The 23,680-nt window shown below is 38.3% G+C and overlaps 1 protein-coding gene and 1 pseudogene across 1 annotated transcript in view; one reads left to right on the top strand and one right to left on the bottom strand.

The window, feature by feature from the left end:
- The window catches only part of DACH2 (dachshund family transcription factor 2), a 443,417-nt gene that overhangs the window by 281,847 nt on the left and 137,890 nt on the right, over positions 1 to 23,680 (top strand). The gene's annotated exons all lie outside the window — the stretch shown is intronic.
- On the bottom strand, positions 10,906 to 11,726 carry LOC130032655 (cytochrome c-like; annotated as a pseudogene).

The raw sequence follows: 23,680 nt of genomic DNA, 5'->3' as shown, positions 1-23,680 counted from the left end.
TATTCATTGCTGCACTCAGTACAGTAGCTAGGATATGGAATAACTTTGGTGTTAAATGACAGATAAATGGACTCTGTGCTACAGTTTTTTAATTTAATCATCTGTTCTTAGACATTTGAGTTTCTTCCAGATTTTGGTTATAGTGAGTAGTGCTTCAATTAACATAGAAGACCAAATGTATTTTCTGAAAAGTTTTGAATCCTTGGAGTAGATGCCAAGAAGTGAATCCTCTTTTTAGTAATTTGATTTTTATTGGCTTTTTAAAAATGGAATCACCATGTCACCATGAGATACAGTTGCAAAGATTTCATTATTGGGTTTCAGTCATACAATGTCCCAACACACATCCCTCGACCAGTGTACATTCCCCACCACCAATATCCCTCCTGCCACCACCCCTCATCCCCAGCCTGTCTCTCTGGCAGGTTTTTTTTCAAGAAATGAATCTTAGAAAGTTCTGTTCCTATTTTATGAAAGGTGTTTATATTGTTTTCCAAAAAGTTTGAACTAGTCAACAGTGTCACCAGTAGTGACTTCCCCCACATCCCTGTCAACAGTTCTTACCATCACTGTTCTTTATGATATGTGCCAATCTTACTGATGTGAGATGATATATAACTGTTTTTCATTTGCATTTACATAACAGAAACTGATGCAGATAATATTTCATGCACCTTTTGTTCATTTATCTCTCTTCCTGAGGAAGTTTCTATTCATCTCTCCCCTCATTTTTGATGTTTTTATAGAGTTCTACCAGTGCATTATATACCTTGGAAGTTGACTATTTTCAGATGCACTAGTGTTGAACAATTATTTTATCGTAGTTTGTGGTATGTACTTTTATTCTGGTCATCATTTCTTTTTCAGTGTAAGAGCTACTTATTTGATGCAGTCTCATCTGCTCATATTTGCTTCCGCTTGCTTGGTCACTGACATTGTATCATTGAAAATTCCTCTAGTATAATGTCATAAATTGTTACCATGTTTTCCTCAGTAAAACATGAATTAAGGCCATTGTTCATGATATTTTTGACCTATATTTGGATTTTGATAATATAATTTTTGGAATCTTTATTTTATATTCATCAATGATATAGACCTATAGTTTTCTTTTTTGGTGGTTCCTCTATTGGCTTTTGGGGTCAGGATAATGTTTTCTCAGAGAAACTTTCGGAGATTCTTGTTTCTTACTTTCTGGAAGAGTATGAAAAGGATTAGAAGACAATTTTGTTTTAATATTTGGTAGTAGTTGCTATTAAACCCATCTGCAACCATTCCTTTGTTTGGGAGAAGACATTTTTTGATAGTATTTGTTCTGTTTTGGTACCTTGTTTCCTCTCAGTTTTGACATATAAGATCTTAAGAGCAAAAGATTATTTGTTACACATACCTTCTCGAATTTTGTGGCAGAAAAATGTATGTAATATTCTATGAAAGTCCTGTGAATTTCTGTGGTATCTCTTTGATTTCTTCCTTTTCATTTTTTATTTGGTTCATTAGTATTTTCTCCAACTTTTGTTTATTTGGCCCAAACCTGTAGTTTCTTAAGGGCTTACTCATGGCTTTATCCTTAGGAATCATTCTTGACAGTGCTTGGGGGATCATATGGGGTTTCAGGGACTGAACACAGGTCAGCCACTTGCAAGGCAGGAACGCTGCACACTGTACTAAAACTCTGCCCTTTCTTCTCCACTTCTATTATTGTGTGTGTCTAACTAATGGTATATCAGAATTGTTTATTTTTTAAAGAACAAACTAGGGTTTATTAACCTTTCGAATGTTTTTAGTTTTCATTTTACTGATTTTTACTCTAAGTTTTACTGTTCAATAGTCTAGCTAGATAGAATATTCTTGGTGATGTGTTTATTTCTTTGTTTTTAATTTTTAATTAAATAATTCTGATTTAAATAGTTATGAATAGTTGAGTTGGGCTGGAGTGATAGCACAGCGGGTAGGGTGGGCCAAGCTGGGTTCAATTTCTCTTTCCCTCTCGGAGAGCCTGGCAAGCTAACAAGAGTATTGCGCCCCCATGGCAAAGACTGGCAAGCTACCCGTACGTGTTTGATATGCCAAACACAGTAACAACAAGTATCACAATGGAGATGTTACTGGTGTCCACTCAAGCAAATAAGCAAATTGATGAACAATGGGAGGACAGTGCTACACTGCTACAGAATAGTTGAGTTATACATATATATATATAAATATATATATATATATATGTTTAAACACCAAACCCACTACCAGTGTCATCTTCTCTCTCACAGTGTTGCCATATTCCCTCCCCATCCTAAACCCTACATCATTACTGCCTGTCAACTTGAGGTGATTTTTAAAACTACATCTTATCATACTTTCCTGACCCATGAAATCTATCTGGAAGATAAACTATGAAACTTGTGGGAGTTTCTTCGTATGATTTTTCCTTCTTTGATCTTGTTGCTTTATATATTCTCTTTTGGGATTATGCCATTTTGGTTATCACGTGTCTTGGAGATTTATTATTTGAGTCTATTTTAGCTGAGACCTTTCAAGACTCTTGAATCTGGTGCATGTATTCCTCAGTTTTGAGGGATTATTATCTATGATTTCTTTGCCATAGTTTTCATCAAAATTATCTTTCTGTTTCTTTGGGATTCTAATGATTCTTATACTGTTCCACTTAAACTCATTTCTTAGCTCTGGTGAACTGTAGATTTCTTTTCAGACATTTTACAACCTTCTGTTGATCTCCAGAGGTTTGCTACATCTCATCCTGGAACTCACTGATATTTTTCCTTAGTTGCTGTTAGTTTGCTGTTGATTCCTTCAACTGAGTTTTTAAAATTTCACCTGACTTGCTCTTCATCTCTTCATTTCTATAACTTCAAATTTTAGTTTTCTCATTTCTACTCTCATACTTATTTTATTATCTGTTCTAAAATTTCTTTGAGTAAATCAAATATACTCATACATGTGTACCTAAACTCATTACATCAGAGGTTAAGAGATTGTTATTACTGATAGACCTTCCGTACTATAATATTTACTCATTAGGTTTGATGTATTTCTAAATGTCCTCCCCATTTTATCTGTTGTAGTTTGGAAGTGAATCTTTGTACTTTGTGCCCTATCCCCACAAAGTCTTCAAAGGTTTCAAATGAGCAGTACTCTTTTCTTTACCTGTAGATCCTCTCCCAATAAGATTCCGGTTTGTAATTTGAGGTACGGGTGTTGATTATAGTGCATTTTCAATGCTATCTACAACCGCCCTCTCTTCTGTCTGTAATTAAGGGCTCTGTAATTTCTTACCAATGCCTTGTGAGGATTTCTTACCAATGCCTTGTGAGGATTTTTCTGTAGCATGGGAAGATAGAGCTATGAAAGAGTTACTAATTAGCCCAAAGTCTCTAGTGACATCCAGGGATGCACACATATATGTGGGTTCACTATTGGAGGTATAGTTTGGTGGTCAGTAAGATGTGAGGTATATACCTGTCACATATCTGCAATACTCTGGAGACCCTGAGAGCCAATGATGAGCTGCATGAGAACAGGCACTGTCCAACAGGTGGACCCATTTTGGGGAAGGATTTTCTTGAATCCAACAGCCTAGTGTGCAAAATGGAGATTAGGAACCTGACCTGCAGGGAAAAACACAGGGAATCTGTTGGCAGACATTCTCAGAATCCAACGTCCCAGCTGCCTAGAAAATGGAGGGCAGGTGGGGCGCATCCTAAGAGCTGTGCAGAAAACATTCAGCAAATGTCATGGGGTATGCATGGTGGGCACCCCCAGAATACAAGAGCTCAGCTGCATGGGCTGTAAGGATTGCAGTTAAAAGTAGTTAAAATACCTGCTGTCCACAAGGCTCCCATGTGGCCGCCATCTTTCTTTCCAGAGGGAGGAGGGCGGAAGGGAGCAACACCCTTTCCCCTCTGGGCAGAAATGATTGCCTGGATTAACACATAGTCCTTTCACTTTTCTGCTCCAAGCTGCTGGGTTCTGCATTAGGTCATTGTGCTTCTGGGGCTGTGGCCGTGCTGGAGAGCCGCTCGTGGGGGCAACTGGTGGCCTCGGTAGGGCGTGAAGGGCGGACCGAAACGCCCCCCTTCCCATGAGGTTTTAGTCGCCCCCACACTCCTGGCTCATACCTGCTGTCCACAAGGCTCCCATGTGGCCGCCATCTTTCTTTCCAGAGAGGAGAGGGCGAATGGGGCAACACCCTTTCCCCTCCGGCAGACTTGATGGCCTGGATCAATGCATAGTCCGTTCACTTTTCTGCTCCAAGCTGCTGGGTTCTGCATTAAGCCCTTATGCTTCTGGGGCTGTGGCCGTGCTGGAGAGCCGCTCGTGGGGGGCGACTGGTGACCTCGGTAGGGTGTGAAGGACGGACCGGAACGCCTCCCTTCCCATGAGGTTTTAGTCGCCCCCACACCCCCGGCTCATACCTGCTGTCCACCGGAACGGGGGGCGTTCCGGTCCGTCCTTCACGCCCTACCGAGGTCACCAGTCGCTCCCCTCGAGCGGCTCTCCAGCACGGCCACGGCCCCAGAAGCACAAGGACTTAATGCAGAACCCAGCAGCTTGGAGCAGAAAAGTGAACGGACTATGTGTTGATCCAGGCCATCAAGTCTGCCGGAGGGGAAAGGGTGTTGCCCCATTCGCCCTCTCCTCTCTGGAAAGAAAGATGGCGGCCACATGGGAGCCTTGTGGACAGCAGGTATGAGCTGGGAGTGTGGGGGCGACTAAAACCTCATGGGAAGGGAGGCGTTTTGCTCCGCCCTTCACGCCCTACCGAGGCCACCGGTTGCCCCCCGCGAGCGGCTCTCCAGCACGGCCACGACTCCAGAACACAGAAACCAATTTCTTAACTATCTGACTTTCAGTAGAAATACTTCCAGGGTCAATAGGTAAAATAGCAGAAATCCAAAACCAACATTTAATTCTTGAACCCAGCTGTAGAAAGCAAATCACTTCACAATGCTTTTTCAGCATGTCTGATTTGGGGGGGGGGTAAACTCTAAATAATAGTGGTGAATCTTTTATTGAATTATTTAATGAATCTAATCAAAGCAGATAGAGTGTTAACTAGAATTCATCTGCCTCACAGGGACGGGGAGGCGTGGGGGGTGGGGTTTTATTGGGGTTCTTCATGGTAAAAAATAAGTATTGGTAAAGGGAAATGTGTTTGATATCTGCATGACTGAGACATAAACCTGAAAGCTTTGTAACCTTTCCCACAGTGATTCAATAAATAAATAAAATTTTTAAAAAAGTAGTTAAAATATCTGTACCTGGGCTTTAAACTTGAAGATATTTTAAATCACTGTTTAGTTTGCTTTCTGTTTTTGTTTTATTCTGGTTTTCTAATTCCTCTTGATTTAATCATAGAAGATTTTATAATATAATAATAGTTAATGCATTTCCTCTAAGTTCTCTAGTTTAGTGGAAAAGAGTTGTTTATAATTACCTTGTGATCTTTTAAATGTCTGAGGTGTCTGATTTAATTTATCTCTTTTTATTTTCTGTAAATTAATTTTTTCTTCTTTGCCCTCATAAATCTTCATAGGAGTTTGCCCATTTTGTTTATTTTTAAAACCAGATCCTGGTTTCATTCACCCATGAATAGTTTCCTTGATTTCTATAACATCAATTTCTACCTTAATTTTTATTTTCATTTTATTTATTTATTTATTTATTTATTGGGTCACATCTGGCGATGCACAGGGTTACTCCTGGCTCTGCACGCAGGAATTACCCCTGGTGGTGCTCAGGGGACCACATGGAATGCTGGGAATCGAACCCAGGTCGTCTGCGTGCAAGGCAAACTCCGTACCCACAGTGCTATTGCTCCAGTCCCCTATTTTCTTCATTTTAATTACTTTAAGGTTCATTTCTTTTTCATCCACTAGTTTACCAAGAGGTGAAGATCGGCTTATTTGAGTACTTTTCTTTTCATTCATATAAACCTTATTGCTATGTCCTTTCTTCTTTGTATTGTTTGTGCTTTGTGCCAAAGGTTCTGATAATTTGTGCTCCTTTGTTTTGCTTTTTGTTTTCTTTTGTTTTGGGTGAACACCAGCTCTGCCCAGGATCTACTTCTGACACTGCACCCAGGTACCACTACTTGTGAACGCAGGGAAACATCTGGGTTGTGGAGAATCAAACCCGTGATGCTAGCATGCAAAGAAAATGCCTTAACTTTTGTACTATCGATCTTGCCCCTGACAATTTGTGTCTTTATCCTTATTCTTCTAAGGAATAATTTTTATTATTTCTTTAAATCTTCTTTGACCTGCTTGTGTAACAGCATGCTATTTACCTTCCAAATGTTTAATCTTCTGCATGCTTTTCTTTTATGCATAATTGGTGATCTAAGAAGGGATTGGAAATTATGTATATTTCCTCAACATTGCAGCATTTATATTCTGTCCCATAATGTTTTCTGTCTTGGAGTATGAACTCTGTACATTGGAGCAGGATGTATATTCTTCTTTTGAAAGGATTGAGGTTCCAAAATTACCTATTAGACCCAGTTCTTCCATTTAATCGTTTTGGGTTCTTGTTCCTTTATTGATGTTCAGTACTATGAATCTGTGCAATGACAAGAGAGGGGTGTTACAATTCTCCATCACTATGGTACTGCTATCATGTATCACCTCATTTCCACTAGTGTTTTTAAAAACTTGCTGCTCCTTCATTTCTTGCATATACTTTAGTGTTAATCTTAATATATTGTTATGTTAATCACAATATAATATCATCCTTATTGCTTTTTTAGCTTGTGATATTTGGTCTGATCAAAGTAAGTTCTTGATATTTTAATTTTGTTAGCTGTATGATTTTTTTCCAACCTTTACTCTGAAACTTTTTTCAATAAAAATTCAAATACATCTCTTGCAAAAAGTGAAAGGTCGGATTTTTTGCCCTGATGCATCAAAGTATTTAGTGTCTTCACAAGAAAACTCAATCCCTTGATATTTAGAGAGATTATGGATTTAATGCAATCCATTGGCTATTCTGTATGAGGACTTTGGGTGGGTTTACAACTTGAAATCAATCTTTTATCTTTTCCTAATATTCTGTCCATTAGCAATTTGATACGGAGCTTTTACATTGTGATCAAAATTTATTTCATTTTCCCTCCCCTACTTAGCCCCCTCCTCTCCCCACTCCTCCCCTCCCCTCCTCTCCTCTCTTCTCTCCAGAGTTGAGGTAACATGTTTATAATAGTGCTCACATTTATGGTCTTAATGTACAATGAAGACATTTTATCACCACTATAGTGCCCAATACCATCCACTAATATCATATTTCACTTTTAGTCTACTCTTGATTGACTCTGCCTCTCTCCATTGCTTGGTAATCTCAGTTTTGTAATCACAAAACTTATTCCCAAAATGAATAGCATTAATTTGAAAGATTGTATCCATCACCCAAGTGATAGAGGCCCTAATCCTGACTTATCTCTTCACAAACCAGTTTATTTCCTTCCCTGTCCTTATTATATAGTTTCAAGGGTAATCCAGGTACTTCCCTTTGATATTATGCATTGTTCTTCCTGCTATTTGCCTATAAATCATAGATAAGTGATATCTGGTATTTCTCCTTCTTCTGACTAACATCACTTAACATGCTATCCTCCAGATATATTCAAGGTGCAGTGAATTGCATGGTTTTGTCCTTCCCTATAGCTGGATAGTATTACGTTGTGCATGTATACCATACTTGACCTATTTTTCTGCTGCTGGGCACATAGGTTGATTCTTTATCCAAGCCATTGTGCTGAGTGTTGCAATGCATGGTTGTGTGTATATGCCCTTTGTAATGCATATTTTTAATGTCCTGGGGGTAGATACCAAGAAGTAAAACTGCTGAGCCAGAGAGAAGCTCTATTTGTACTTTTCTGAGAAGCGTCTGGACTTTTCCACGGGGGCTGAAGCAGGCAACATCCCCATCATCAGTGGATGAGAGTTCCTTTTCACCACATCCCTGCCAACATTGTTCCTAGATTTTATTTACAGGGAACAGGTTATTTAATTGGCATTTTTACCACTCCTGACTGTGCTAAGGGTGGACCCTTAGCTCTTCATTTAGGGGTCACTTCTGGCACTGTTCAAGGTACCATATGTGGTACCTGGTATTAAACTCAGTTTGGTTGCATGTCATAGGTATCCTTACTATCTGTACTATCTCTCTGGCATCTGTTTCCGGATTTTTGTTGGTTATTTTAACATGGAAAATTTTTTCTGGGATGATATGATAGCATATTGTTTACTTAATTTGCATTTCCTGTAGAATACATTGTGATAAGCAGTTTTTCATGTATCTATTACCATCTAATCTACCCATTTTGGGATAGCATTTGTGAAACGTATTTTTTGTAGATCTCTATGTGTTATTTATGTTATATCTTAGACATTAATATTTTAGTTGATTTGTTGAATGTGGATTTATTTCTCCATTCTGTTGGGTGTCTTTTAGTTTTAACCAATGTTTCCTTAGCTGTGCAGAAACTTTTTAGTTTGATAAGTCCCATTTGTTTAATGTTGTCTTTGTGTGTGGAGCCACATTATTAAAAAAAAAAAATGTAAGAACCAAATCCTAAAGCATTTTGACTATATTTTCATCATTGTATTTTATGAATTCTCATCTCACCTTAAGGTCTTTGGTACACTTTGAAACTTTGAACTGATTTTGTCTATGGTGTGAGAAATAAATCCAGCTTCATTTTTTACATGTGATATCCATTTTTTTCAACACCATTTGTTGAGCAGGCTATCAATTCTCGATTTCATAAACCTATGTTGATAAAATTTAGTTGGGCATAGTTACTTGGATTTATCTTCTTGAATTAAATTATATCCCATTGTTGAGAGTCTATCCTTATTCTAGTACCATGTTGTTTGGCCACTAGATTTTATAGTATGGTTTCAAGTTAGGCGTTGGTATATATCCATTTTTTTTTTTTACTTTTTGGGTCACACCCAGTGATGCTTAGGGGTTACTCCTGGCTGTGAACTCAGGAATTACTCCTGGAGGTGCTCGGGAGACCATATGGAATGCCAGGGATTGAACCTGGGTCGGCCGTGTTCAAGGCAAATGCCCTACCCACTGTACTATTGCTCCGGCCCCTGATATATCTCCAAATTTCTTATGCCACACTATGGTTTTGGTAATTTGTGGTCTTTATGGTTCCATATTAACCTTACTAGTGACTGTTCAAAGTCTCTGAAGAATGTCATCAGGATTTGGATTAAGGTTGAATTGAGTCTATATAATAATTTAAGATGTTCATTTGATTAGACTGATTCCTCCAGCCCAAGGGCATTGAATATTTCTTCACTTCTTAAGGTGTTTTGCCTATTTCTTAAACATTTTATAGTTTTCACTGTATAAACATTTTGCCTCTTTTGTTAAGTTGATTCCTAGATATTTTATGCTTTTGGACATGATTTTGAGTGGAATAGTCCTTTTAACTTTTCTTTCCTAGTTCATTATTTACATATAAAATTGCAACAGACTTTTGGATGTTGAATTTGCAGCAGTTACTTTGCTGTATTGGTTAATTTTTTCTAGTGTTTTTAGTAAACTCTTTAATATTTTTGTATATTGTCATATGATCTGCAAATGAACATAGTTTCCATTATTCTTTTCCAATTTGAATACCATTGATTTCTTTATTTTGCCTAATTGTTGTTACTAGGAGTTATACAACTATATTGAATAATACTATCAATAGCATATCGATGCCCCTTGTGCTATATGCCAGAGTGAATACTCTCAGTTTTTCAACATTGTGAATAATACTGGCCATGAGTTTGTTATATATGGCTGCTAATATTACGAGGAAGATTCCTCCCACCCCTATTTTGTTACAGGTTTTATGTACTATTATTATTATGAATGGATGTTGGGGTCTTGTTGAAAGTTACTCTGAATCCATTTATAAGAGCACATGAGTTTTGTACATTTTTACATATGTATTATATTATCTTAATTGATTAGTGTATGTTGAACTATCCTCACATCCATGGAATAAATCACAATTGACTTTGATGTATGATCTTTTTGTTATGCTGTGTGATTTGTTTCACTACAATTGCCACTCAATGCCTCTTTTGCCAACCACAACACCCAAAAGGAGAGAGAGAACAAAAGGGAATTCCCTTCCACAGAGGCAGAGTAGGATGGGGGGGATGAGGGGTTTGAGGGATACTGGGAACCGTGGTGGTGAAAAATGGGCACTGGTGGAGGGATGGGTACTTGATCATTGTATAACTGAAACCCAAGCACAAACATTTATAAGTCTACAACTGTATCTCATGGTGTTTCACTAATAAAAATTAAAAAAAAACAATTTGTTGAGGATTTTTGCATCAATGTTCAATGGGAAAGTTGACCGGAAATTTTCATTTTTGGTTGTATCTCTATTTGCTTTTAATATTAGTGGAATATTGGATTCATAGAAACTTTTAAAAAGGATTCCTATTTATTTAATATTTTGTAAGTACTTAAGAAGTAAAGGAAATAAAACATCCTTGAAGGTTTGATAAAATTCACCAGTGAACATAATAGACACATACTTTTGTTCTTGGAAAGAAGCATAATTACGGTTTAAATTTCTTTCCGTGTGATTGGCATGTTTGGGTTCTCTAGTTCCAACTCATTCAATTTTGGGAGGCTCTATGAGTTTAAGAATATGTCAATTTTTGATTCTCCAGATGATTCTTATTCTGGTTTCCAGCTCAACAGAATAGAGTTGTTCATTGTAATCTGTCATCGTAATCTATCTTGAATTTCAAAGGAGTTTTTTTGTCATTTCACCCCCTCTATACATGATCCTGATTATATGGGCATTTTCTCTTTTTCACCTCAAGAATCTATCAAAATGTTTATCTATGTTCTTTTTTCTTTTTTTTAGATACAGGGAATTTTTAATTAAATCAGCATAATTAAAAAAGATATAAGGTCACTGACAACTAATTTTATCAGGCTAAGAAACAGAACCTAAGGAGACAGTGATAGCCTCAATCTTTAGATATATCAATATAGCCAGTTCTATAAATCTGAATAGAAAACTATTCTCCCACAGGTATGAGATGGCCATCTCCATCCCTTGGAAACGTGAATGTGAAGAATTAGGTTCAATCATATCTTTGGAAAGGGACAGTGATTGCACTTGCTGACCTGGAATTATCATTAATTCAAAAAGCTGATCATACTCATTTAAAATACAAGCCAATCTTATTTAAATCAGGGCTTCCCAACAAAAATACGCTATCGGTCACTCATGATCTGAATTCTGGTGAACAAGGTGGATTTAAATATAGTACATATAAAAAAGTCATGAGACGTTCGTTTTGTAATAAATAAGGTGGTGCCAACTATAACTCATTAGTAGCTTTTTTTGAGGTAAGCTATCAACTCTGCCCGCTCGGTCTTCTTCTTAATGCCAGTGAAGATCATTTTTGTTCCAGAGACTTACTTCTTGGGATTCTCCAAATACTCTATCAGCGTGTCCTCATTCCAGGTGATGCCTTTTTTCTTGTTGGCAATGGTGAAAGAGAAGCCAGCGGTCTGACCCGTCTTTGGCCCAAACAGACCATGGAGAATGGAACCTGTCTTGTGCTTGCCTCCCTTCTCCACGGTATGGCACTGAGCGCACTTCTGGACAAAAATCTTCTTGTCATTCTCAATATCACCCATCTTTGAATCTCTCCTTCATCTCACGTGACACCGAGAGCCCGCTGTTCTTTTTTTCTTTTGAAGAATCAGCTCCTGGTTTTACGGAATCATCGTGTAGCTGTCTTGATTTCTATATTATTGATTTTCTTTTCTATTTTTTATTATTTCCTTCTCTGTGCTACCCCTAGGACTTCTTTGTTGTTCTTTCTCCAAAAGCTTAAGATGTGTGCTTAAGTCTTATTAAGTAGTGTAGACCTGTATTACTATAAGTTTTCACCTTAGTAAAGATTTTGTTGGGTCCCAAATATTCTGACAGTTTCTATTTTCATTCACACTAGTTTCCATGATCACTTTATTTTCCTCCTTGATTTGTTTTTTGATTCCTTGTTAATTAGCAGTTTTTTCTAAAAATTTTTATTATTGTAACACCGTGAGGTACAGTTGTAGACTTAAAATTTTTTTCCTGAGTATCAATTATACAATGATCAAATACCCATTCTGCCACCAGTGCCCATTTTCCACCACCACGGACAGTAGTATCCCTTCCAGCTCCCATCCCCCCATCCCACCCTGCCTTTGTGGCAGGGCATTCCCTTTTGTTCTCTCTCTCCTTTTGGGTGTTGTGGTTTGCAAAAAAGGCAATGGGTGGCAATCACGTTTGGTCTATAGTCTACTTTCAGCATTCTTCTCCCATCCTGGGAGGATCCTTCCAGCCCCCTTCTCTATCTGAGCTGCCTTTTTCCTTAGCATGTGTGGCTGGCCTCCAAGCCATAGAGTAAACCTCCTGGTACTAATCTCGTCTATTCTTGGGTGTTAGTTTCCTATTTTGTTATTTTACGTTCCCAGATGAATGCAGTCTTTCTATGTCTGTCCCTCTATTTCTGACTCATTTCGCTTAGCATGATACTTTCCATGAAGTACCACTTGTATGTAAATTTCATGACTTCATCTTTTCTAACAACTACATAGTACTCCATTTTGTAGATATACCAAAGTTTCTTTAACCAGTCATCTGTTCTCGGGCACTTAGGTTTTTCCATATTCTAGCTATTGTAGAGTGCTGCAACGAACAAACAAGTGCAGATGTCACTTCAACTATACGTTTTTGACTCTCTGGGATATATTCCCAGGAGTGGTATTGCTGGGTCAAATGGGAGGTCAATTTCTAATTGTTGGGGAATCATTCATACTGTTTTCCAAAAGGGCTGAACCAGTCGGCATTAACACCAGCAGTGAAGGAGGGTCCCTTTCTTGCCAAATCCGTGCCAGCGCCAGTTGCTTTTGTACTTTTAGATGTGGGCCAGTCTCTGTGGTGTGAGATGATATCTCATTGTTGTTTTGATCTGCATCTCCCTGATGAGTAATGATGTAGAGCATTTCCTCATGTGCACTTTTGCCATTTGGATTTCTTCTTTGAGACAATTTCTGTTCATTTTGTTGCCCCATTTTTTTATGGGGTTGAATGTTTTCTTCTTGTGGAGTTCAACCAGTGTTTGTATATCCTTGATATCAACCCCTTGCAAGATGTTTATTGGGCGAATATACTTTCCCATTCTGTGGACTGTCTTTGTGCTTTGGTCACTGTTTCTTTTGAAGTGCAGAAGCTTTTTATTTTAAGATAGTGCAATTTGTCTATCTCTGTTTTCAATTGCTTGGCCAGTAGTGTGGCATATTTGAAGACACAAATAGCTTCAATGTCATGGAGGCTTTTGCCAACTTTGTCTTCGATGTACTTTATGGATTACGGTCTGATGTTGAGGTCTTTAATCCATTTTGATCTTACTTTTGTACATGAATTTAGGCAGAGATCTGAGCCCAGTTTTTGCATGTAGCCTCCAGTTTTGCCAGAACAATTTGTAAAAGAGGCTTTCCTTACTCCACTTCATGTTTCTTGTTCCTTTATCAAAGATTAGATGATCATATGTTTGAGGGAAGATGTCAGTGTATTCAACCCTGCTCCCTTGGTCTGCAGCTCTGCCTTTGTTCTAGTACCATCCTGTTTTAATTATTACTGCTTTGTATAAGAGTTTGAAGTTACAGAGATTGATTCCTCTCATTTTCTTATTCCCAAGAATTGCTTTAGTTGTTCGTGGGGGCTTATTGTTCCATATGAATTTCATGAGTGTTTGCTCCATTTCTTTGAAGAATGTCATTGGGATCCTTATAGGGATTGCATTGAATTTGTACAATGCTTTGGGAAGTATTGCCATTTTGACAATGTTCATTCTCCCGATCCATGAGCAGGGGATATCTTTCCATTTTCTCGTGTCCTCTTATATTTTCTGAAGTAGCGTTTTGTACTTTTCTTTGTACGGGTCCTTTAATCCCTTAGTCAAGCTGAATCTTAGGTACTTGATTTTCTGGGGCACAATTGTGAACGGGATTGTGTTTTTTTTTTTCCATGTGAATTTCTTCTCTCTCACTGTTTGCGAATAGGAAAAACATGGACTTTGGGTATTGTTTTTATAGTTACAACTTTACTATACAAGTCTATTGTTTCTAGAAGTTTTCTTGGTAGAGTTTATAGGGTTCTCTAAGTATAGTATCATATCATCTGTGAATAGTGAGAGCTTGTTTTCTTCCATTCCTATGTGAATGACCTTGATATCTTTTTCTTGCCTAACCACTATTGCAAGAACTTCCAGTACTATATTGAACAGCAGTGGAGAGAGTGGGCATCCTTGTCTCCTCCCTGATCTTATAGGGAAGGCTCTCAGTTTTTCTCCATTGAGGATGATGCTTGTTGTGGGATTGTGGTAGATGACTTTAACTATATTGAGGAAAGTCCTCTCTATACCCATTTTGGCAAGGGTTTTCATCATAAACCGGGGCTTGATCTTGTGAAATGCTTTCTCTACATCTATTGATATGATCATATGGTATTAATCTTTTCTTTTGTTGACATCATGGATTATGTTGTTTGATTTCTGAATGTTAAGCCATCGTTGTATCCCTGGGATGAATCCTATGTGGTCGTGTTGTATGATCTTTTTGATGAGTCGTTGGATTCTATTTGCTAATAGTTTTTTGAGCATCTTTGCTTTTGTGTTCATCGGGGATATTGGCCTGCAATTCTCTTTCTTTCTGGTATCTCTCTTTGCTTTTGATATCAGGGTGATATTTGCGTCATAGAAACTGTTTGGAAGTGTTTTTGATAATTCAGTTTCTTGGAAAAGCGTAAAGAGGATTGGGAGTAAGTCCTCTTTAAAGATTTGGAAGAATTCACTAGTGAATCCATCTGGGCCGGGACTTTTGCGCTTGGGGAGACTTTTTATTACCATTTCAATTTCCTTGATGGTGATAGGTCTGTTCAGGTATTCCAGGTTTTCTTGATTCAGCCTTGGGAGTCTGTAGGAATCTAGGAATTTATCCATTTCCTCGAGGTTTTCATGTTCCGTGGCATAAAGCTTCTCAAAGTACTTCCTGAGGATCCTTTGAATTTCTGTCGTTTCTGTTGTAATGACCCCCTTTTCATTTCTGATTCAGTTTATTAGGGTTTTCTCTCTCTCTTTCTTTGTGAGTTTTGCTAGAGGCCTATCAATCTTGTTAATTTTCTTGAAGAATGGTTTCATTGACCTTTCGGATTTTTTTTTTTTTGGTTTTCCATCTCGTTAATCTCTTCTCTGAGTTTTATTATTTCCTTCCTCCTGTTCGTATTGGGCTCCTTCTGTTGTTCCTTCTCCAAGGTCTTAAGCTGTGAGTTTAGGTTACTTTTGTGGGCTCACTCCTCCTTCCTGAGGAATGCTTGTAAAGCTATTAACTTTCCTCTTAACACAGCTTTTGCTGTGTCCCATAAGTTTTGGTAACTCGTGTCCTCATTTTCATTAGTTTCTAGAAATCTTTTGATTTCCTCTTTGATTTATTTTCTAAGCCACTTGTTTTCCAATAGTGCACTGTTTAATTTCCAGCTGTTTGATTTAGTTTTCTGTTTGTGTGTGTGATTTACTTATAATTTCAGCGCATTATTGTCTGAAAAGATTGTTTATACAACCTCTATTTTCTTAATTTTATGGAGGTATGTTTCGTGGCTCAGCATGTGGTCAGAATGTGTATTTAGCTTTTTGAGGATAAAGTGTCCTGTATATATCTACTAGTTACCTTTCTTCCATTGTGTCCCTCAGGTGAAGTATGTCCTTGCTAAGCTTGAGTCTGGTTGATCTATCAAGAGGTGATAAAGGGTGTTGATGTCTCCCACTAGTATTGTGTTGCTATCAATATCTTTCTCCAAGTCTATGAGTAGTTGTTTTAAGTACTTTGCTGGTCCCTCATTAGGTGAATAAACATTTAGTATTGTAAGTTCTTCCTGTTTTACAGATCCCTTGATCAATAAGAAATGGTCTTTACTATCTCTTGTGACCTTCTTCATTCTGAAATGAATGTGGTCTGATATTAGTATGGCTACCCCAGCTTCTTTATAGGAGTTGTTTCCCTGTAGGATTGTTTTCCAGCCTTTCACTCCGAGCCTGTGTTTGCTTTGACTAGTAAGATGTGTTGCAGGCAGCAGAATGTTTGGTTCAATTTTCCAAACCATCCTGCCACTCTGTGTCTTTTAATTGGTGCATTTAGCCCATCGACTTTGAGAGAGATTATTGTTATGGGGTTTTGTTCCATTTTCTTGTTGAAATTTGGTGTATTTGAGGGTCCTGTCTTGCCTTAAATTAGCCCATTTAGTTGTTCTTGTAACCATGGTTTTGAGTCTATGAAGTTCCTGAGCTGCTGTTTTTCTGTGAATCTGTGTTGTTCCTTCTGTTATGAATGAGACTCTTGCTGGGTAAAGTAGTTTTTTTGAGACATTTATTTCATTGAGCTTTTTCACTATATTCCACCACTGTTTTCATGCCATGAAGGTTTCATCAGACAAATCATCTGTCAATCTTAAGGATGCTCCTTTGTAGGAAATTTCTTTCTTTGATCTTGCTGCTTTCAGAATTTTGTCTCTATCTAAGGTTTTGGTCATTTTGATCAGGACGTGTCTTGGGGCATTTTTTTCGAATCTTCTAGCTGGTACCTTTTGGGCGTCCTGAATGTGGTTCCATGTTTTCTTCAGCTCTGGGAATGTTGTAGCAATAATGTCTTTGAAAGTTTCTTCTTCATCAGGGTTTTCTTGTCCCTCTGGGACTCCAATAATTCTTATGTTACCCCTCTTGGCTTAATCACGATCTTCTCTTTCCATCTGTTCCCAAATTCTGAGTCTCTTTTCCATTTTCTGCTCTTTTCTGGAGAGTCTCGGGACTTCTTCGAGCTCACTGATTCTGTCCTCAGCAGCTGGTATGCTGCTGCTGAGGCTTTCCACTGAGTTTTTCAATTCGCCTACCAGGTTTTTCAGGTCTAATGTATCACATATCCGTTTGCATTTTCCTCATTTCTATCTTCAAATGCTCTTGTCTTTTATTGGTATTGCTTTCTATTGTCTCTTTTAGCTCCCTAAGCATCCTCAGTAGCTCCCTTCTAAATTCCTTGTCAGAGAGGTTGTCTAGCACTCCAATACTGTTGGTGTCTTCTGGGCTAGCCTCTTCAATAAGAAAGCTTGGTGGCCTTTTGCATTGCTGTAGTATTGTGACCAGTGTGGTTTAGACCTTCACGTTCACTGTTACTATTCTACTTGAGATGCAGAATGAATTGAGATGGGCTTAATGAATTATTGGGTAATGTGTTTCTGGTGTTTAAGCTAACCTAGTTAAGGTTTCATCAGAGAGGGTACCTTATGATTCGTATGGGATATGTAGTGAGAGAATAACTAGTAGTCGCGTTAGCGTCCACGGCTCTGAAAAGGGTCCCTGGCGCCGGGCGGTACCTGTTTGAATGAGGAGAGAGTGCATGGAGTGGTTCAGCTTTGTTTCCTTGTGGTGTACCTCAGTTCCCCTTTTGTGCAGACCAAGGGTGAAAACCGGCTGTTCTCAGGAGATCTAGTTAGCTGTGCAGGCCAGGAAAGGGTCCCTGGTGCCGGGCGCCAGGCGGGTACCTGTTTGAATGAAGAGAGAGTGCCCAGAGCGTTTCAGCTTTGTTTCCTCGCGGTGTGCCTCAGTTCCCTTCCCATGCTGACCAAGGGTGAAAAACATTTAGCAGTGTTTTGTTCAGCTTTCATCTGGAGTTTTCCCTATCTACTATTTATGTTTCATTTCTACTTCTAAGTTTGGCATTTCTATATTCGTAAATTTATACGTGTTTTATTTGGCCCCATTATGTTGTCTATCCTTGGGAACATTCCACGTGTACAAAAGAAGAATATGTGTTTCGCTTTTTGTGGATGGAGGTCCCAGTATATACCAATTTATTCAAATTCTTCTAACTTCTCATTTAAGAATCTTTACTGATATTCTGTCTAAGTGATTGAAGGAAAAAAAAGTGGAGCATTGAAGCATCCCACTTTTATTGTTTCCATCACTGTGTTTCTTTAGGTGTGTGAGAAGTTTTACAAACTTCGCTAACCCTTCATTTGATGCACTATACATAAGAGGGAAATGGTCTTAATTTACTGTTCCTTTAGCCAATGTGTAGTGCTATTCCCTATTTCTAGCTACTTTATTTAGATTGAATGTTATTTGCTTGATATGAATATAGTTGTTCTAGTTTTTTGTTTTGTTTTATTTTTGATTTACCATGAGCTTGTATAGTTCTTTCCTATCCTTGCACTCTGAGTCTGTGTTTATCCTGTAAATTAAGGTATTTGTCCTATAAACACCAAATATATGAATTTTGTACTCTGTGCCTCTTAATGGGAAAGTTTAGTCCAATGGTATTAAAAGATATTCGTAATATAAAGGGCTATGTTGCCATATTTTTCTATGTGCGGGTTAGTTACTTTTGCTATTGGTTATTTGTTTTTTGTAGGCTGCCCTTTAGTATTTCTTGCAGTGTTGGTTTAGTTGTACCAAATGTCTCCAGATATTTTTGTCTGAACTGTCTTAATCCATCCCTCAAATCTACATGATAGCACTGCAGAGTAGTGGACTCTGGGCTGAAAATTTTTTTAATCATACAGTTCTCTGAATATGTCATTCTACTCTTTCCTTGCATATAAGTTTTGTAATGAAGATGTGTTGTGATTCTATTAACTACGATGCATACTTGTTTTTTTTCTCTAATTTTTTAAAATACTGTTTCTCTTTTTGATTCTTGCCACAATGATTACATTTTGTATTGGTGCTGTCCTGTTTTCATCCATTCCTTTAGGTACATTTTGGGCTTCTTGAATCTGTACAGAAACCTCTCTACACATATTGGGAAAATTATGAACTAGTTTTCCTTACACAAGTCGTTCTTTACTTTTCTTCTTTTCCTCCTTTGGCATTCCTATAATTTAGAGATTATTCCTCTTGCTGTTGTCTGTTAAGTATCATATATTCTCTTCCATTCTTTTAGCTCTTTTTCGACATTTCATTATTGTCGATGAGTTGTGTGTAGGCTTTAATACTGCTGATATAGTTCGCCACATTCATAAATATGCTGTTGTGGAGTTTTCTTATATTATTTAACTGCTTAAATTTTATTTGTATGGATTATTTTATACCTTGAATCAATTCTTTTTTGAATTGATTGAATTTCTCTTCCAGTGATTGCTTAATTTTCTCTGCCAATAGTTACTTATTTTCCATTGTCATCACATAGATTTTTTATTCGAGATCATCATCCAGGCATGATAAATTTGAGGAACTTAGGAATTGATATGGACTTATTTCTTTAAAGGTAAAGGTAAAGACCCTCTCGTTGATCGTCGATTTGCTCGAGCGGGCCCAGTAACGTCTCCATTGGAGACTTTGTTGTTACTGTGTCTGGCATATCGAATACTCTCGGTAGCTTGCCGGGCTCTCCGAGAGGGGCGGAGGAATCGAACTCGGGTCGGCCATGTTGGCCGCTTGTAAGGCGAACGCCCTACCCCCTGTGCTATGATTTCCTTAGTTTTCACATTTTTCTTAGATTTTAGTGGGTTCTGATAGTGGAACTTTATATTCCAGATTTTCTGAGTACTGATCAATGTGGTATTTTACGCTAACAGATTACTGTTTATGCCTATGTTATTTGGCCATTTCCATTACATTGTGAAGGTATTTCAGTAGGACTAGATCATCCTTTTTAGTTGCTAGGACTTTAATGGGAATATCCTGGCACTGATAATGCCTTGCTATTATCAGCTAATATTGAAAAGAGGCATTCAGGCAAGTATAGCAATAGTGCTTATGTGGATTGTAAGACAAAGGCAGATGCACATAGGCAATTGGGGGGGGGAGGTTGTCCATACGGTCCTCAGATGTGGCACTATATTCACCTTCTACTGTATTAATTAAAAATAAATTAACTTAAAAATGAATTGACTTTATATTAGAGCTTATTATCCCAATAGAATTTGAAGTAAGTAATTCTAGTGCTATATTTTTGATCCTGCTGTCCTTTTGTGCTCATTATAAGACTTTTGTATGTTTAATTTTATTGAATTGTGTCCCAGCACAAGTTTTCCCTTTGTTTCTGAGTAGTTCCTTTAGTATTGTTTGTAGGAATTTTTTAGTACCAATAAATAGCTTTACTTGTGGTTTGACTAGAATATTTTATCACCCCTACAAATCTCAGTGATTTCCTAGTGGTATAAGTTACTATTCTTTATGCTCATGGGTTGCTTATGGCTCTGCACTCAGGAATTGCTCCTGGTGGTACTTGGGGGGACCATATGGGATGCCGAAGACTAAACCCTGGACATCTGTATTCAAGGAAAATGTCCTACCTACTGTATTATCACTTTGGCCCCTATTTTTTCAAATTTTATTTTATTTTTGAAAAGTTGATCACAATATTTCATTACAGATAATATTTAACCACCAATTCCACCACCATGCATCTTCCCACCACCAAAAGAGGAAAGTGTGTGAAGATTGTTGCATTTCATCCTGGAGTCATTTAAGCCTTTGTATAAGAGATTACAAACATACATCTTAAACCTAAGCAAATATGTGCTACTTTTAGTACATCAGTGAGCTAGAGTATAAGAGGTTGCACTGCTACAGCCGCAAATACAGCCACATGCTCTAGGTTTGTGTAGCTCTCTTCTGGGAGCTTAACTTTATAGTCTCTGGATCTTGGCTCTTGATGAGATTATGTGGCGGCAGAGGCAGTTTGGGGGTGTGACTGCGAAGCTACTGGAAAACAGGGGAACTGGGGGGCGAGGTCCAGTCCCGTTCCAAGAGAGCTTGGATATCTCATTCACGGATCCTGGATACCTCAGCTTTTCTGCAGATTACCCCATAGATGAGGCTTGTTGGAGTCTGTGGAGAGTGGCTTTGAGCATGGCTGTGTGGTTGAGTTCTGGAGGTTCTCAGCTGTCAGAATTCCCCGGGGTGGGGAAGGAAACTCTCTCCTGCCCTGGGTTTTGCCATTTTAAAATATTTTTGTTGTATTAAAGCACCATGATTTACAAAGTTATCCCAAGTGTAGTTTTAGAAATACACGTTCCATTATCAATATCACTACAAGTGTCAGTTTTCCTCCACCATTGTTCCCAGGTCCCCTCCTACTCCCTACAATAACCCTATCCCATCAAATATGCCTATAAAATGTGCTTGATTGGTACATTTTAAAATTTGGTTGTTAAAGTTTGGATCTTATTTTTCCAGTGTTGTTGATGCTGGTTTGGATATTTAGCTTTACCACGATTTTAAACCATCACATACTTGAATCCCTGGGAATTCAAGCCGCTTTGTTTCCTGTTTCTTTCCTCTTCCCCCAAGGAGAGAGCTTTTCATTTTCTATATAAAACTTTGAGCTTATTGATGGACCCTACTACTAATTAATTCATTTCATGAAACAAAACAAGTATTTTTGCTTTAAATCCTCCTGAGAAGTTTACAAAGCTTAGAAGGTGACATTTTTGGAATTTATATAGAGGGTGAGGTTTTTGGAATCTATCCCTATTTATATAGAGAATAGGGATATATAAATATCCCTATTTATATAGAGGGTGACGTTTTCAGAATCTATCCCTATTAACGCAGCTGAATTACTTAGTTTCTTCATTATATGATACTTTGTAGTATCTAGTAAAGTAAAGTAAAGTAAAAGTAAAGGCCCTCCCGTTGATCGTCGATTTGCTCGAGCGGGCCCAGTAACGTCTCCGTTGGAGACTTTGTTGTTACTGTGTCTGGCATATCGAATACTCTCGGTAGCTTGCCGGGCTCTCCGAGAGGGGCGGAGGAATCGAACTCAGGTCGGCCATGCTGGCCGCTTATAAGGTGAACGCCCTACCACTGTGCTATCACTTCAGTGTGTAGTATCTAGTGTAAGTTTCAATAAAAAATGGGGAAAGGTGCAGTGGTTGCAGTGCACCTGTGCAGGCAGGATTCGAACATTCAGTGGTGGAGAGCCACCTCCCCGGGCCAGACTATGGATTGCGGAACAGACGGAGGAACAGGAACCGGGCCCCAAGCTGCTCGGCAGTCAGTTTATTTCTCTCTCCTCCTTTGTTTCGTCCTATCTCTCCCTTTATGGCGCAGTCATAGTTGTTGTTTTAGTCATAGTCCTGATCATCAGGGTTCCATCACCTCCTCACAGACCTCAAAGTCTCCAAAGTCTCAGTTCTCCTCCTCAGTTTTCAACATCTCATGGCCGAGCTTTTCATCCTTAACATCTAGTCTTCAGCATCTAGTCTTCTTCATCTCTCTCTCAGCATCTACTTCACAGAGTCCAGTCTACCTCCTACAAGTCTGTCTGCCATTCTACAAGTCTCTCTGCCAGCTGTAGTTCTGTTTCTTATCCCTTACTGCATAGTTATATAGGAATCATATAGTACGAGGATACATAGGTGGGGTTGAACATTATCATAAAACAAAGAGAAGTAAAGGGCACTCCTTCAGGAGATTAATTAAAGAATAAAATCTCATCTAAGGAGATTACTCAAGATTAGTAGATCCCGCTCAAGGGCAGGATTCCATCCAGGGTATATTGTTTTTTTCCTTTCCTCAGCTAGTAATGCATTTAAACAGTTATAGTAAATTTACATCTTATATTTCTAGCAATGTCATTTTGTATGATCACAATAAGCAATATATCAAACTTAAAGTTTGGATCTTCCTGGGGGCATCTCACTGTGTATTCCAGACCACAGTCCTCAGGGTAGGTTAGTTTTTCCTAACCCCAGCAGTGTCCTTATTCAGTTACTTTTTGGGGGGGTCATGACAGAGTTTGTCCATGACCATGCTCTTAACTTATAGTTAAGTATTATGACACTTGGCTTGGCCCATTTCGATGCCAGGGTAGCTCACAGCTTGCCCCCGGTCCATCGGTCCCTTCTCTGGACCCTGCTCTTGGAATGCTAGGAACCAAAGGCAGCTGAGGCTTATGTCAAGTAAATATGGATGCCTAGGAGTAAATATTATTTTGGAGTCAACTAACTCCCATGTAACATAGCATAGCATTAATTGTCTTCCTTTATCTAAACAAAAAGGACATTGCTAAATAAACTATACAAATGACATAAAGAAAAGAGAAAAGCAATATAGGAATATTGTTGCCTGACAGAATTGGGTATGTCTCACTTGCACTGTTGTGGGAGTGGCTCAACAAGCCTTACATGTAGGATAACATTGGTTTGTCCATTCTCCCTTGCTATAGGGAACTTGGGTTTTTTTTTTTTGGATGATACCCATCACAGTGCTCCTGAAGCATCTCCATTCCTCTTGTGTTTATTGGAATGTAGCTCTAAACATTTTAGGATACCATTGGTATGTCCTGTTTCCCTTGACACAGGGAGCTTAGGTTTATCACTGTGCTCCTGAGGCACTTGCATTCTGCTGTATTTATCTGTAAACTCCTCTCTATGCTCTCTTCCCCAACCAGTCTATCACCTTTTCTCCCCGAATCAGACTCTGTTAACTTGTAAGGTCAGATTACTCAGAAATCTATGATTTTATATTTATGAGTGAAATATTGCTTTTTCTTCTCTCCTTATGTCTTTTGAATAGTTTACTTTAAATCAATGTCCTTTTTGTATAGACACAGGAAGACAGTGGATATTATGCTTTTGTAA

This window comes from Sorex fumeus, unplaced genomic scaffold (assembly GCF_029834395.1).
Source record: "Sorex fumeus unplaced genomic scaffold, SorFum_2.1 ptg000050l, whole genome shotgun sequence".
Classification (NCBI taxonomy): domain Eukaryota; kingdom Metazoa; phylum Chordata; class Mammalia; order Eulipotyphla; family Soricidae; genus Sorex; species Sorex fumeus.
Note: the sequence above shows the minus strand (reverse complement) of the source record. Positions and strands in the feature narration are given on the sequence as shown.